Source organism: Hibiscus syriacus, unplaced genomic scaffold (genome assembly GCF_006381635.1).
Source record: "Hibiscus syriacus cultivar Baekdansim isolate YM2019G1 unplaced genomic scaffold, ASM638163v2 tig00110890_pilon, whole genome shotgun sequence".
Classification (NCBI taxonomy): Eukaryota; Viridiplantae; Streptophyta; class Magnoliopsida; order Malvales; family Malvaceae; genus Hibiscus; species Hibiscus syriacus.
Window position 1 is genome coordinate 7,958,708 of NW_024062900.1, and position 13,588 is coordinate 7,972,295.

Genomic DNA, 13,588 nt, shown 5'->3' on the forward strand with positions numbered 1-13,588 from the left:
GATAAATCCAATCAATTCACTTAAATTGTGATATGGAAAGAATTTTCTAGACTTCGAATAAAATTCAACGATATCGATGATTGATTCATAATGAGAAGCATATTAAATTCTATGGATAGAATTTCAAAACATGACAACGATGGATGTTACATTGGACCATGTTGAATATGATCATATATGTGCATGATGATCTTCCTATTATTAGAGAGGATGTGGTAAATGTTATTATCACATTCAATGTTGTTAAAGCTTGGAAGCATTCTGACTTCCTATGTTGGAATCACATCTTGAATGGATTCTTAGGTACATTATATGAAGTGTATAATATCCATAAGACGACTAAAAGAATTATGGATGGTAATGGGCCATGAATACAAAGCAAGAGAATTATCTTAAATGAAATGGTGATATTCTAGGTTGTCACATGACATGTAGGGGGAGTTGTTTTATCAGGTAATTCCTTTTAAATAAGATGCCCTACAAGAAAATGGATAAGACTCCATATGAATTATGGAAAGGTAAAAAACCTTTATATAATTTGTCATACCCTAATTTAGGGGCTAGATTTAATTAATTTAAAATATCGAATTAAATTCGTAACAAGGGAAAATGTTGGGGACTAAACTGCTTGATTTTGAATGTATGAGGGTTTTTGTGTAGCCTTGATTATAACTGAGGGACTCAACCCTAATATTGTCCATTTTTTAGTTAAATAAAATAACCCCGATCGAGCAGATGAAAACCCCAAAATTATTAACCTTCCTCATTACTCGTTGTTACCGATTTTATCATCTCCCGGTCACCATGACCTACACCGTCGGCACCTTGCCACTAAAACCCGACCCTCATTTCATCATAAAAGTCGTTGTTCGTTGCAAATTGGAGCTTAGACGTGTGACGAAATAACTTCTATCGCATCAGATTTCCTTCGATTCTGATCAATCCAGCTACCGTCTCATCTCACCACCCTTCCCATCGAGTTCCCTGCTCCGCTACTACCAAAACCCAAGAGATGGCTCCTCTCACTATCGTTGGATGAGTTTGGTTCATTTTTTATTGTTTTATTTTAATTTTCTGTGATGATTGGCTGATTTTACTGTAATTATGGATTGTATATAGTGTTTAGGTGCTCATGGAGTAATCGACCGACCGCCCAGAGCCCGTCATCGTTTTCACACGCCGCTACGCGCCATCGTACGCATGTGGGACTCATCCTCGGCTCTAGGTTCTTCTAGAAACAGTCTAGGTGGACCGAACCGGCCCAACCCGGTCTGAATCGACTCTATTTGACCCCAGACCGAGTCAACTGGTCCAAGTCAACTCGTTTGAATTAATTCGACAGAGTCAAACCATTGACATTGACCATTGACTTTGATTGTTGACTTTGACCGAAAAGGCAAAAATTTTAAAAAGTCATATTTTACATTTTTTGAATTCCTGAGTTTGATTCTAAACTCCGTTTTGCCAAATTTGCACTCATTAAGCCATTTTTTAGTGTTTTATCTTCATATTCAATTTTTTTCAATTAAGTTCAGTTTCTGACGTAAATTTGTTTTCTATGTATCCGAGACATTATGAGACATGAAATTAAAGTTTGAGGGTGATCAATATAGCTCTTAAATCGAGGTAATAATCTAATACCATTTGTATTGTAACACCCCCAACTCGTACCCTACCCAGATACGAATCTGAGGTGTCACATTGACTTTTCAAAACATTTACTTTTACAAAACAACTAAATTTCCAGTTCATATTGAAAACAAAACTGAATAATTTACATTAATTACAATAATACAATTTTACAAAACCAATCAGAGCAAATCTTGTTCAAATCTTTATTTACATGCCAACTACTTCATTATAACAAACTACATACAATTCAATATTCTTTTCTGATCTGATCTTCGGAAAGGAGAAGTTAACTTGTCTTAACTCTCTTTGCTCCTTAATCTTCTCGAAACCTACATGTGAAATATTCACACGCTAAGTCAATGACTTAGCGAGGCATTTAAACATATAATGGAAACTCTATATACTTAACAATGCATGAACACTTCATACTATGATATCACACAAAACCATAGAATATTCATATAATCAAATGTATACATACTCATATCTCATCATTATCATCATTAACCTCATTTCATATCATAATATCATACAAAAGCATGTACTATTTCATGTAGCAAATACATACCTACACATATCTCATCAATATAATCATTCACCTTCTTATAATTATCAATATTATTATCCTTAATCCATCTTATCATCTACTCTTTTTCTTAATATTTATACACATCATATCATACATTTCACACAACTATACACATAATATCACCAAAGACTTCTTATGTCATGTCTTTTATTTTCCCATAGTACACTTGTGAGAACTAAAGATATGTGAGTACATTAAGGTTGTGTATATATACTGTCACCACAACTCGTAATTCGCATCGAAGTGCCGCATAGTTGTCCCGAAGGACCATATAGGTTTACACTGAAGTTCCATATAGTTTTGCACCGAAATGCCACATAATTGTCCCGGAGGACCACATAGAACCCTCGACTCTTGGTATGCCAACTATACCCCTAGGTCTCATATCACATAACATGGGCATTATCATCTATTCTTGTCACATATTCACATAGTCGCACAAATCATCACATAACTTATATCATTTCACATGTAGTCACATGGGTCATATCTCATAACATATATCATATGGTTCATGTAATATTTTCATGTAGTCACTTAGATCATTGTCTTATAACATATATCACATAACTTCATCTCATATAACATGTAATGCAAGCAAGATATATTAATACATACATGTAATCACCTAACTTATATCATATAACTTATTCTTTATTCTCTTATGATCACCTTTCAACCCATATAATTTAAGCAAGTACTCTTATACATATTTTAATATAATCCGTATATCAATACAATATAGCTTATCTTACAGATTTCCATAATCATCTATATAATATAAAGTTTATACTAGTTTCATATATTCACTTAGTTCAGCTTCACATATTTTATTACCTAAACATGTATTCTCATATGGTTTCCTGTATAATTACTATACAATTAATATTAGATGTTAGTATAATTACTTATCCCAGTATTTTCTAGCTTATATCCGATTCTCATTTTATTATCATATATATCAATGCTACTTAACTTATTTCAGTATTCACTTAATCACATAAGCCCATTTTATCAGTTCACATAGATCTAATTCATATAACTTATACCTTGTTATCATATATTCACCAAAATCATTATCATACAATATAATATATGTCATATAATTCCATTAAACTTAGAACATTTCATAAGGTTCATAATCACCTGTCATATATTCACATAATTACTTAAGTCGGTAACACATAGCTACGTAATTCCTATTACATGGTTTATATATTGTTCTTATATAGACATATAGACACATAGATCCTCATTACCTAACCTATATTACATGTCCATATAATCACTTATATTTATACCACATAGCTTATACCACTTCCTCTTTTTATTACTTAAGTCATTGTTAATTACATAGTTTATGATCACGTAACTTATATCACATAGTCACATCATTACACAAATCATGCCAAATAGCAAAGAACATAATAATACATATTCACATAATACAACTACCAACTATACTTATTTTCATGCGTTCATACAATCAAAACATGGAAATAGACTCATCGCAAGTCTAATTTCCATATAATCATATACTATAATCATATGCACTCACCTGAGCCTCACTAGTCAATACAAACACTTATGACTCTTGCACATTCTTGTAGCTTCAAATCGTCTTGAACTTGTTTTCGATCGATATATACACGAATATACGACTTATATGAATATAGGAGTTCGAATCATTTATAACTAAATAATATAATATAAGCTGAAAGAACTATTCAATTTAGCATTTCAAGCTTAATAGTATCGGTACTCTTACTATAGTATCGATACTACCCCTATGGTATCGATACTCCCCTAGGTACTGATACCATTTTTACATTATGTAATTATAACTTGATAATGGTATCGATACTAGACACTTGGTATCGATACCTCTTCAACCAGTACTGATACCGCTCTTTAGGTATCGGTACTTCCTAAAGATCTCATTAGATAATATCGAAGTATCGATACCCTAAGCTTAACTTATACTCCTATAATTGTTTATTATCAGCAAGCATCTAAAGACTAAAATATTGGAAGTACTATTTAAGTTTGAATTATTCGGAAAAATTTAATTAAATGGAAAGACTGGACGAAAGGAAATGATGGAAATACCCTTGAATTGTAATTTGACCAAAATACCATTGCACTACAAAAAGATCAATATTATCCCTAAAAGCAACGCTGACTGGATATATCTGACCAAATTACCAGAAAATGTACATATGTTTGGATTTATCAGAATTACCGAAATGTCATCGAGCTGCGAAATAACTAAAATAACCTTCAATGTTCAAAGAACCAAAATACCTTGAACTCTAAAGGAACCAGACTACCTTGAAGTCTAAGATGGTCGAATTAACCTCGACTATTGAAGAGGCCCATTTTTCTAACGACTTAAAATAAGTGGATTGTTGCAATTCATGAATAAATTAAAAACCAACGAAATATTGGTTCATCATGTGATGATCGAGTCTATATTGATTATAAAAGAGGTTCGTTCAACTAGTGCAATCAGTATTGGGGAGAGAATACATGATCGTCTTCCTAAGATCTATTCAACGATGATTTTGAAGATGATCAGTTCGGCTAGTGATGTCAGTATTAAAGTGTGAATATCCTAAAAGTGCATCAGTTTGACTGGTATGCATTTATCACAGTGCTAAGATTTGTTCAGTTCAAGTTTACTCGATATCCTGATAAATAGAAATAAATCTTAATTATCATGAATCATTGTTTCACCCTTATTAGAATAAATTACTAAGAATTATCCAAGAACCAAATATCCAAAATGCCTCTGATTTCCTGAATAATGGAATCACTCCTATCATACTTGAAACCTCAAGTAACTCTGATGTAAAAGATTCTGAATACTTTTTCGATTACTTAATGCCTTCGAAAAATATCTGAATACTATATGATCTTGATAAATCACTTTTCGAATAACTGATGAATCTGTTAGCTATCAAAACCCCTTTTTAAAGGGATATTGATTATGAAATCCTATTAAATTACAAAAGTTTCATGGCTCCCTACCTAATAGATACCAAGTACCTCCGAAGAATAATTGGATCATCTAGTGTGTTCCCTATGTGGCATATAATTCTTTTACCTATTTTAAAACGTGATTTTCCAAAATTACAGATTTACTGATGTTTTGATTTAATGTTAATGAACTATGACTACATGATTTGTGTACTCCGATTACCTATTTTCACTGAAAAATATAATCGTTCCTGATTTATGGATCATGGGATTCTACTGGTTACTACTTGAATTGTTTTTATTGAGACATTATCTGGGTAGGCTAGAGTATGGAGGTTCAGCTCTGATGAAGCTAGTAATTCTTTACAGACCTAAGGTGACCTTGGGTAAGCTTTAAGGCACCAAGGCTCTCCCATGGGTAAATTATGGGACTGCATATGGTGTAAGGGTGGAGGGCAGTTATGTGATTTATTTCATTGTACTCTTACGAGATTTTAGTAGATCACGATCCTAATATTACAATTTACTGTTAAATTTGATTTCTACTTGATAATGTATGGGTAGGATTCTGGAGTATGGACGTTCAACTCTGATCAAGTTGGTAATTCCTTACGGACTTGAGGAGACCCTTGGGTAGGCCTAATAGGTAACAAGGTATTCCTTTAGGGTGGCTCCTCTGTTGTGTACTTAGGGTAAGTTCTTATGGATGTAGTTATGGGGAAAATACATAATGGTGTTCGATTTGAGGGTATTACTGTGGTTTTAAAATATTTTTAAACTACTAACTTTTTTAAAGGATATATATACATTACTCTGTTTTGTTAGAACATACTAGACATCCTATTCTGATCTCTTGAAACCTGGTCCTCTCAATGTTTCATCTGAACTAAAATTTTCATGTCTTTTACTTGGAGAAATATCAATGGAACCTCAACTCATCCCGAAAACCTATAGACATATGAATTAACAAGGAAAATTTATGTTTTTCCATTTAGCTGCGTGTCCTTCAGCATCACTTGATAGTTCTATATTACTGAGCTTCCCAAAGCTCACTCTTTTACTCTCTATTTCAGGTTAAAAGAATCGATCCAGTGCCACTATCAACTTCATTTTTGGGAGTTCCTTTAACTGTGGTTGAAGAGTACGGTACAAGGGTAATTAGGGGCTATATAGGTCACATTTAATTTTTATACTGAGTCTGAAAGTTGTATGATTTTAATTCTGTTTGTGATATATGAATGGTTTTCTGAACTTGTATTTTTAATTATAAATTATTTTATGATTTTACTTATTTTAACAGAAATTTTAATTTTTCCTGGATTTTTATTGTGGGTCGCTCCGATGGCCCTAATATGACACCTCAGATCGGGTCACTCGCATTGGTCTGAGAGTGTTACAAAAGTACTTGAAAGTGTAGGGATGTCTTACTAAAGTAATGGCTATAAATAATTTTAAGCATACTCTTCAATGGCTAAAGTATATGTCCAAAATATACATATATTGTCATAACAAAGAAAGAATTGGTAGAGAATATATTGTAATGTATGTTATGTGTTATCGGCACAATATCATTAGACAACTGATCTCAAATTAAGAAATATATTCATTGATTTTGTAAGATCAAAAGATAACATTGTGGATCCGCTATCCAAAGAGTTAAGTTAAGATCAAGTTGATAAAACATCGAAAGGAATGAAACTAAAGCCCGTGAATATTTAAGGCGCTATGTGAAGGAAAACCCAACTTAGTTGACTGGGATCCCAAGATCTAAATTCAATGGGACAACCTACTTGCATAGACCTTGTGTGGTCGCTGTGGGGGTTCTTATCCCAATTCCATTCCTATTATGAAAACAATGACTAAAATATGGATAAGGTTAAGCAATGCTTTTAATGACCCACTATGTGTCTCGGTGACCAGAACAACATAAATAACTTATGTGAGAGTGAAGTGGAACAACTTCAATGAGACTATTGGGGCATAGTTCTCTAAGCTCTTACAAAACTAGATGATTTCCACGACTATATGGACATAACCATGAGAACCAATTTCGTGTCAGGGAGATATTTGTGTGAGCTATGTCATCGCTTACACAAACGGCAAGACAATTCAAGGACATCACGTCTACTGGACAGCCAATAAGGTAAACATATTTTCACAAGGGAAGGTTCACAAGGGGGCGCCTACCTATTTTATGCAAATATCGAACATATAATCTATAACCATATCGAGTCAGTTTGAAATTATCAATTTTATTTATATGGGGGATTGTTGGAAAATTATGAATTAATTGAATAAAATTGATGCACTTTATGATAAATGGTTTCACTTGGTGAAAAGACTTATTAATAATAAGTTATGTCACTTAGTTTAAAATTACATCCATTACAAAACCTTCTCTGCTATTTATCTAACTCCGCTCATCCTCGATTTCATGTCTACATATGAATAACCAATCTCATTCCTCTAATTTAATTCTTTATTTATTTTGCTTTGTTCGATTATGTAATAGATATTTGTTTATTATTATTATTTTATGCCTCGGATTAACCATTTTGTCTAAGAATATGTTCCCAAAAGCGAAAAGGGACACAAGTTGTGGAAGCCGTTGATGATGATATAGCTTATTATGTGTCATGCTAAATATTACTCAACAAACAGTATATTGATAACTAGTGATTCAATATTCTCATGTTTCTGACTTGGTTTACAATGTTGAAATCATTATATAGTTATTAATATTGGATATTCTATTCAGCTACCTTTTACCTGGTGTATTTACAGTACCATAATCAGCTCGTCGCCAAGAAATGTCAACACAAACATTTAAACCGTTTTCACTTGTTCGTTCCTTCCGCGTGGCATCCGTTCACCGCGCAACATTGCATCAGATAACATGTTCCAGAGAAGGCAAAAAAGATGCCTCAATTATATGCTCTCTTTTTAGATATTCCAAGGAATCTCACCTTTTTGTCGGCTATGAAACGAAATAAGCTTACGAGGGTTGCACTTTGGATTTGGCTGTTATAACAGTTAGACATGCTTGGACTTGGAGCAAGCCTATCTCAAGGAAGCAACCGGCAAGCTTCCCACAAGGAAGCAACTAGCAAATCATTTTAAGAAAGATTGTCTGAATATCCTCTCCGCTGAGAATGTTGCAACTTCTATTAGTTCAGACTTTCTCGAGGCGTGCTTTACGTACGGCCTGCTTCATTTGTTTCTCATGCTCTTTAAGTATATCATCAATGTTTCCCCCAGGAGGCATCAGTGGTCCAGAGCAGTGGAACATGTTTTTCCTTGTTACAAAACTCTGCAATAACACAGCCAAGGAATAGTTGAGAAAATTTTGAATATATACTAGAGGAAATGCATTAGCAAACAACGAACTAGATTCGGTAATTTTGGACATGATATAAAATACATTATGAATATAACACTTCTAATAAACACGACAGCAATTCAATGAACACAAAATGTTAAACGCATCATATTCTGGTTCAGATTTTGACATATTTAAGAATTTGTTTACACAGCAGAAAACATAAGAAGACACCATACACATAATCCCTGGTAGTAGGGATGAAAGCAGAGAAAAAGAAGAAACAAATATATAGATGATCATATCAGATAGAGGTAACACGGTAGATACTAATAATGTATAATTTATGCAACAGGCACAATTTAAACAGCTTTATGAACTGAAACAGGGATTAAAAGAACAATGACAACTGTGTAACCTGATAATCTGCAGTCTGTCTCACAATCAAAAGTATTGGCCAAAATACAATTTATTGATATTTACAGATTAAAGTTTGCAAATTTCTTGTGCAAGTGATGCTGAGCCATTTGTTGCAAAGACATCAGTGATAGTCTCTAAGTACGCTAGGACTAGTTCTGCTAAAAGACCATAAAACTCTGTGTGCGTGTGTGTCAGATATTTCTATCTGAAAATCGAAACTTGACATGCCTAGTTCACGAAAACCATATAAACATGTAATATTTACATTAGCGTAATTATAGCCAGTGAATTCATGTATTGAGTTCCATATCGAGTTCAATATTTGTAATGATGATTATGATGAACTGACCAAACTATGATGGTGATGATAATGGGAAAAAATATTTAAGAATAAGGAAATGCAGGTAGAAAGAGTCGGTTACTTACTGAAACGTGATCATTGTTAGATGTTTTATCCTCTTTTCTATCAGAAGCTTTAGTTTCCTGAGGCATTATTGATTCTTTCAGTGTAGGACCTGCCTTATTCCATGTTGCTGCAGCACTAGGGTGGATCATTGAAGTGTATTGAGATAAACCATTCTGCAATGCCACCTTGTGTGGATCAATCCAGAAGCCAGCGGCACCACTCTCAATACGAGCGATCCTTGTTTTTGACTGTCCTTGCGCAATGAATTCTGGTGTTCGAACACCCTTAAAATCCATTGACCCGCTTCTAATAGTTTCAGCTCCTCGATTCTTTACAGCCTCTGCTCTTTTTCTAATGTTACATGGGAGAACAAAAAAATAAAAGGGGAAAAAAGGTTTCCCTACATGGAAGATCTATCTCATGATTCACATTTTTTTCATTAATAGCAATCCATCAGCATTGGATATATACATTATAAGACTATATAGAGTTATGACAATGGGATTAAAATTTGCAGTACACGAAACACATAAACAAGATACAAGTAAAACGTAATGAACATAGAAAAGAAAGTTATAAAAAGAATGAATATATAATAAGTTAGCAAGTAAAATATATTTTCCTTTATTTGGGCTGCTTTCTTATACTACTAAGCATTTCAATTTCCAACCTACAAAAATTTAATCAAACAAACAGTCTCAGTGACACATGAGGCAAAAGTAATTGAAATTATTTGTCTTGGATTTTTTTTTCTAAAGAAAATTTCGTTCAAAATCCGCATTTTCTATCACGGTTACTCATCATTTTATATGTCCTGCATTTGAGTATGCACAGGTTTCATAAATGGAGAAAGCTTTCAAAGAGAAGCAACAAAATGGGCCACAACAAGCGTACCTTCTTGCTTCCTCACAACGAAGATTGACATCTAATTCTTTGCATGTACATCCGACGGATCACAGGTTAAAGGCTCTGTTGTGAAGAATTAACGAGGAGAGAATATTAATAAAAAATGGATTTGGAAATAAATATCAAACAGCCATAAAAAGGCATATATATATATATATATGGATGTCTGAATACCTCACCGCTAAGTACTGAATCAGAATATCCTCGATATTCCGGTTCCATTGAAAGGAGTTTATCAACAAGAGACAAGGCAGACTGAGGGAAGTTTTTGAACGTCTCATCAAGTCAGCGCTGGTAAGGTTGCTGGGGTTTAAAGCTAGTTGCATGGGAAAGTTCTGTTTTCTGCCAATACTCCTCCGAGGGTGAACCACAGAGCATAAAGATCTTATGCATTTGCTCCACCTGGAAATAAATATAAAATCTATCGCCAAAGAAACATGGAAAATTATGGATACAAATATCAATCTTTTAAGGGAGTTAATTCAGCTAAAGAAACTACTAATAACTTGGATAAACACACTTTAATAACTCAGCCTTAATCTCATCAAACTAGCTAGTCTTTTCTCTTCATTTGGTGCAATATTTCATTAGCTAAAGACCTAACGAAGTGAATGCCCCCAAAATGAGCATGGATTGTAGCGATGAAAAGTTTTCATTATGCAATAATGTACTCAATAACCTTATCTATCATCATGTTCTAGGACAAAATCCAAACAGATTAAGAATAAAATGGAAACCACAGACAAAGAAAAAAAGTCTTCAATAACTTATTGGCTGTCGGGTTTTTTTCCATTTTCTTGTGGGAAAACATTTTCAAAATCCATATATTGAATAAGTTTATTGCAGAATATAAATGCTTTCAATCAATAAAGTACTTGCGAATAGGCTTTTGAAATTCAATCTGAAATATTCATATCAAGAATTTAATAGGCAGGCTGATGTATACGGATTACTTTACAGAATAGACAAAAACTAAAATGAAAGTGCATTTGGAAATGATATGCAAAATCAAAACGCATTCATATCCCGAAACACAAAAGAGAGGCTACCTCAGCTCTTCCCGGCATAATGGGTTTCCCAAAAAATAATTCAGCAAGGATACAACCAGCACTCCACAAATCTATAGCAACTCCATATTCAGTTTCCCCAAGCAAAAGCTCAGGTTCCCTAAACTAAAGAGTTACGACTCGACTTGTTAGAGGCAGCTTTTGATATCTGAAAAGTTGTACCCAGACCAAAATCTGCAATCTTAAGAATTCCATTGTCATTAATCAGAAGGTTTGAGCCCTTGAGGTCTCTATGCAGGACACCCTGGGTATGGCAATGTTCAACGCCACGAAACAATTGTTGCATGAAACATTTAATCTACCGAAAAATCAGATATATCTCTTATTAGACCAACCACATTTATAGCATATGATATTGTATTAGCATTATAAGAAAATGACAAGAAAGAAGTTGTAATGAGAATCAGAAGGTTACTTTATCTATATATGTGAAGTGTATGGATGTAGCACTTGCATATTGAACTGTCCATCAAATTACCATTGTTTTGGCATTGCTTGAAATGTAGAAAATTAAAGAGGAGGGAAAGGAAATAGAAACTATGAATATTTAAGTTTCATAAACCATATTCCGGAATACTTCAAGTTAAAGATAAACCATTTAAAACAAGATATTATTATCTAAAATAAATAATAAATGGAGAGGCAAGTACCTGTGGTTCAGTTAAAGTGATACCAGGAGTTGCTGCAAGCCCAGCAAGGTCATGCTCCATGTACTCAAAAACAAGATACAAGCTGCTAGACATCCTTGAAGTGACTATACACTCAAGCTTCATAACATTTGGATGGTCAAGCTTCCGTAAGATGATGATTTACCTAGCCGTAAAACAAACACTAAGTGGTTCCATATTAATAAACCAAACCTTCTTCATGGCGACAATTTTGTCAGTTTCTAGGTCACGGGCCTTGTATACACTGATATAAGTTCCTTGTTCAATCTGCATATGGAACTTACTATGTCAGTATGGGCAAAAAAATCATGCTAAGCCCCAGCTAGTTTAACATTTTGATGATAAACATTTTTAGCAAACTAGGTTCTTTGACAGCAATACATGACACAATCTAAAAAATTTGCAGAAATAAAGATGGTCTAAGACATATAACAACAACTACTTAAAAAACCGATGTCATTAAACCGCATCAAATGCCATACCCTACCCACAGTTACTGCAATTCATCCTTTGCATTCACCAGCTAATAAGCAAGAATGAAGCTCTTGTAATATGTCAATTATTGCTCTTAAACTGGAAACAACAACAGAAAGACAAATTAAATTTGAATGACCATTTCAGTATGCATCCACCAACATATAGAAATTCCTCAGGATATTTAACAACATGAATTCATGAATGATTAATGATTCTCATCTGTAGACTGTAGTGATCAGTACCAAAAATTAGCTGCAAATGTGACTTCTAACATTGCACCAAAGATTTTCCCCACCCCTTCAACATATTTAGCACTTTTAAAGAGAATTAGTATTCCAATTCAATGCCTGGACCCTATGAAAAATTAATATGTATTATCATCTGTTATGTATTACGCAACTCGTATTCATAAATTCAAATATGAAGATGAATGTACAGGCAAGCCAAAGGAAGCATGAACTAAATGTTCTCATAAGTAAGTATGACGTTTACATCACAGCCTCAATGTGCACCAAATTCCACGGCGAAAAGATGGTGGGATTTTGATCATCATTAAGTCATTTAACTAACTATATACATAGGTTCTCTAGATAGTTGAATTAATCCAATGTAACCATATAAGAACCGAATGGAAGTCAAGCAAAAATGGAAATGATAATAGAGAGACATGTGAAAGAAAACTTTAAGGAGGACAAATTACTTTTTCTAACTTCTCAAACGATTCCGACTTCCGAGGGAGCCATCCGGCAACGGCTTCCCCTGCAACTGAAGCCAACCATGACGGCCATCCACCGGAAACTCCTTCCTTGTCACCTTCTGCATTTGAACCATCGCCCTTCTCACCGTTTGCATCATTGTTCTTTTTCTCCCCGTCTTTCTCATTGTCTTTCTCATCGGCATTCTCACCTTGGGGTTCTTGAGAGAACATGCAGCCCATAATCTCTCCTCAATAGTCCCTTTTTGTTTTGAATAGCTAGACCTCGTTAAATATGATGTTCCTATCATGCCTTAAAACAATCGGGGTCGCCATGATGCAATCATGGGATTCCCAGGACAATGTCCTTTTCAAATTCTTCTGAACCATCTGCAATTTCCTCACCAATAATCTAAAACCGTTTATTGAGA

At 34.0% G+C, this 13,588-nt stretch overlaps 1 pseudogene; it reads right to left on the reverse strand.

Annotated features, from left to right (window-relative positions):
- Positions 1-8,314: 8,314 nt before the first annotated feature.
- Positions 8,315-13,400, reverse strand: LOC120144684 (annotated as a pseudogene).
- Between the last annotated feature and the right edge of the window lie 188 nt (positions 13,401-13,588).